Source organism: Agrilus planipennis, unplaced genomic scaffold (assembly GCF_000699045.2).
Source record: "Agrilus planipennis isolate EAB-ADULT unplaced genomic scaffold, Apla_2.0 scaffold45, whole genome shotgun sequence".
Taxonomy (NCBI): domain Eukaryota; kingdom Metazoa; phylum Arthropoda; class Insecta; order Coleoptera; family Buprestidae; genus Agrilus; species Agrilus planipennis.
In genome coordinates, this window is record NW_020438890.1 from 53,054 (window position 1) to 57,784 (window position 4,731).

At 36.0% G+C, this 4,731-nt stretch overlaps 1 protein-coding gene across 1 annotated transcript in view; it reads right to left on the bottom strand.

Annotated features, from left to right (window-relative positions):
• LOC108737455 (lachesin-like) overlaps positions 1-4,731 on the bottom strand; it is a gene marked incomplete at its 3' end in the record, with an annotated part of 362,784 nt that overhangs the window by 8,690 nt on the left and 349,363 nt on the right. The window lies entirely within an intron of this gene.

Below are 4,731 nucleotides of genomic sequence, written 5' to 3' on the forward strand. Positions count from 1 at the left end.
CTGTCAAACCTACACTAGCAAGGAGATCGGGCTGAAACTATAGCTACAAGCTATCCAAGGATGGTACTATAGAATGTCACCTCAAGGTAGGCCTAGTGGCGTCATCTCTTGGTTAGGCCGGAAACTTATCAATCCACCCTCGTATTATGTACATACGACTATATTAGTTTCGGCTGAAGAGGACCTTAATTGGTCCTAAAACGGCCTGAGGTAGAGGGGTTTTAGTCGGTAGGTCCGAGGACACCTTCCTCGGGAATCCGACACTACCCAGTCGTGCAGACGGCTGGGTGTCTTTTGAAGATTTCCCCTCTTCCACGAAAACAAAAAAAAAAAAAACAAAAAAAAAATTTTGGCATTCGATCTACCATTTCAAATCAATTCAATTCTAACTATGCAATTCGATCTTCTATTCAAATCTAACTAATAGTGCAATTCGATCTACCATTTCAATCAATTCAAATCTAACTAACAGTGTAATTCAATCTTCAATTCCAAATCAACTCAAATCTATCAATCAACAAGTATATATTATCAAAATATTCAAGCAAGTTCAAGCAAAATAGTTAGTAAGTTGTACATAGTGTTCATATTGTACAAAATAAAAAACAAATAAAAAAGTGAGTTATTCTTCAACAACAAAAAAAAAATCCGAAAGCATATATGAGGCAGTGATCGAATACTGCAACTACTGAACACTACCTAAACATCAAAATTCAAAAGCGTTAATAATGATACTATACGAGGGTGGATTGATAAGTTTCCGGCCTAATCAAGAGATGACGCCACTAGGCCTACCTTGAGGTGACATTCTATAGTACCATCCTTGGATAGCTTGTAGCTATAGTTTCAGCCCGATCTCCTTGCTAGTGTAGGTTTGACAGCACGCTGAACAAGACGCCTCTGTGGTTTTCGTAAAAATGGAAAAGCAGGAAAATCGTGCTGTCATCAAATACTTTTATTTGAAGGGGTTAACGCCGAAGGAAATTAAAAAAGAGATGGACTCAACACTGGGGACATCCTCCCCGTCATATTCAACCGTTAAGCAGTGGGTTTCCGAGTTTAAAAAGGGTCGTGTGAGCACCTCTGATGGGCCTCGCTCAGGACGCCCCGTTGAGGTCACAACTCCAGATATGATCGAAAAAATTCATCAAATAGTGCTGGGAGACCGCAGATTGAAAGTGCGTGAGATAGCTGAGACCTGTAAGATGTCATATGAACGTGTGCAACATATTTTGCACCAACATTTGCATATGGAAAAGCTCTGTGCAAGATGGGTGCCGCGTTTGCTAACAGTCGACCAAAAATTGATTCGAAAAAACATTTCTACCGCAAATTTGTCATTGTATAAGCGTAATCCAAGCGAATTTTTGCGTCGATTCGTAACCGTTGACGAAACGTGGGTCCACCACTACACTCCTGAAACCAAAGAACAGTCTAAACAGTGGATTGGACCAGGGGAACCAACTCCAAAGAAGGCAAAAACAATTTTTTCGGCGAACAAGGTTATGGCTACTGTTTTTTGGGATGCAAGAGGTATTATATACATTGATTACCTTGCAAAGGGTAATACTATCACTGGTCAATACTACGCAGACTTATTGCAACGTTTGAGCCACGAGGTGAAAATTAAACGACCTCATCTGGCGAAGAAAAAAATCTTGTTTCATCACGATAACGCACCAGCGCACACGTCAATCGTTGCGACGGCTAAAATCAACGATCTAAAGTTTGAATTGATGCCGCACCCTCCTTACTCTCCAGACCTAGCCCCGAGTGACTATTTTCTGTTCCCTAATCTCAAAAAATGGCTTGGCGGTAAGAGATTTGCGGACAATGAAGAAGTAATCGAAGCTGTAAATGGTTATTTTGAGGAGCTTGACGAATCAGTCTATAGAGATGGCATTAATAGACTGGAACACCGCTATGAGAAATGTATCAGCCTTGGAGGAGATTATGTTGAGAAATAAAAAAAAAAAATTTTTAAAAACCTTGTTTTTCTTGGTCAGGCCGGAAACTTATCAATCCACCCTCGTATAATAAACCAAAATTTACATTTTATGTTAGTAAGATTCCTAAGTTAGATAATAATGAATTAAGGATTTTCTTATTTTGCGTTATTAAATTACGATAACAATTATATAAGGATATTTTACATAACGATGTTGTTGCTTTTGGTAATAAAACCCAATGTTCAACGGCCGGTAATTGTCATTCTCGCAATTTTAATGAGATTGTAGTTTAACTTTTACGCGGTCGTTATCCCTTAGTTGGTAATAAAAGTCCTCCAAAATAGCACCGAACGGAAACTTCCCTTACATCAATTCGCACAATGTAAATATTTGAATTAATTATATCCAGAAGGAAACTTTAGAAAAAAAAGGAGTCTCTAATTGTGTTTTTCTTTTGTTTTATGAATAATTATGAAACTAGTTCAATAAGTAGGTACTTTAAACATTTATTCATCTACAATGTAGTAAAGTTTTACTACATCAAGAAATTATCAACTATTTAAAATATTTAAAACAATGTACCAAAAAAGGGTTGAGTTAAGGCAACTATACTCTTGAAATAAATATAAAGGAGACTGTGGCGTAATGATAAACAAAAAGGAAAGGTCTTACTTCAACTAACCACAAAGTTTCAAAAACAACGCGGACACGTGTTTCACTCACACGTTGTGAGCATTTTCAACGCAAGACTAAGTTTTGATTATCAAGGGGGCTAAATACAGTAAGACCCCGCTTAACGCTGTTTCATTTAGCGCAGTTTGAGTTTAGCGCTCTTTTATTTCAACCCGGGGATTCCCCGAAATTGTGCGCAGCGCTAGGTTTCCAAATACGTACATAACATATCCGAAACAGTGTAGTTGTGTTTCTTGTTTAAGATAACAGAAAGATCTTTGAAGTGAGTATGGAAGAACATTTTGCCAGATTTAAGTAAGAGCTAAGACGTTGGACACTGTCGATATGTAGAAGATATGTCGAAGTAGAATTAGGAAAACAATCCGGTTTAGATGAGGTAAATGTGGAAGACGTCGAAGAAATAGTTCAAGAAACAGCAGCTAGTCTTTCTAATGATGAGCTCAAGGAATTAACTGAGCAAGAAGAAAAGAAAAATATTGATAGTAGTGATTTCGAAGAAGAGCAAAAAGAACTTTCGATGGCATTTGTAAAAAGGAGTTTGACCACTATAACTGAAATTGTGGACCAACTTGTTGAAAATGATCCAAATTTTGTTAGGCGTTCAAAAGCAAGACGGGGTGTTATAGATGCTTTATCCACGTATCAACAACTTCTAACAGAACGCAAAAGGGAAACGTAACCTACATTAGATGCCTTCTAGTCAAAAAAGCAGAAAATTGGAAACACAGAATAGACTGAATGATCTGACTGATTGTTTTTATTTGTTTTTATAAGTATATTCGTTTATATTGTTTTTATTTTTGTAAGAAATAAATGCTTGGTTTTATTTTTATTAACAAAAAACACAATTATTAAATGTAATACCTAACCAATTTTCTATCCATCTTCCCCTTCGCATNTTTTATTAAAAAAACATAATATGCTACTGCATAGGGTAAGAGCGGGGCGAAAATTTTGGAGACGTGAATACATACAATGCCATAAGTCAAAATCAGGATAACCCAATTATTTGGATCGTAGTTAAAAGCTTTTAGCCTATGTATATTTCAACAAGCCCGTATAGGAAATGTATGATTAAGGAAAAAGTACGTGTTCAATTACCACTGTTACATTCGTATATATATATATATAGATTAAAATTTAAAAAAAAAATTAAAAAACCACATAAAAGCAACAACGTATTCACTTTTAAAAAGTTAGTCTATATTAATAAAGTACACATGCTTTTGTTCAACTGTACTCTTACTACAGTTTTTCAGTATACGTGATAAGCACGTAAACCAAATAAACCAGAAGTATAAATTCTTCTTACTTCGGTTAGAGGCAGACATGAGTTGGTGATGGCGGTCGACTGCCATAAGTGGTAAGGTTTCTAGAAATATGCATAGAGTACTATAATACACAGCTTCACTTTTTGGAGTGAAAACTACCGAACTTGGCAGCTGGCTCTTAACTGTAAATAATATTGTAGCGAGCACGAGCGTATTTGTGTGCGATCGGGCATACGTGTGCGTGGACGGCTTATCGATTCACCGACTAGCCGCGGGCTGCTTTCTTCATATGCGCCGTATTTGTAAATGTGTGTGTCGTACCTGCGTTCTGGGAAAGCAGTTAAACAATTCAAAGGAAAACGAGACGGTCCGGATGTTTCTAGAGGGTTCCAGAAAGTAAACAAAAGAGTATTTAAAGAGAGAGACGATCGCCGAGAAGAGTAGAAATAAATTGACCGTTGCAGAAGTGAATCGAAAAATAAATTGACAGTAATAGCAGCGAAATAAATAGCGCAGTAAATAGTGATATATCAACAGTAGTGTAAATAAACAGAATAATTCATCACCTAAGTTTAGTAATAATTTAATAGTGTTTTAAGTTCCTTAATAATTAGTATAAATAAATAGTTTTGTCGTTAGCAGTCTTAAAAGTTAATTTTGTTAAACCCACGAACATTCTAATATCATAAGTAGTATTTTACGTGACGGGTTTAAAAGAATTGAATTGCGTGTTTTAAGTAAAATAATAAAATAAATAATTAATAATTTAAGAAAAATGATTTTTTATGTTATTTCTAGCTATTGGTATATCGAATACG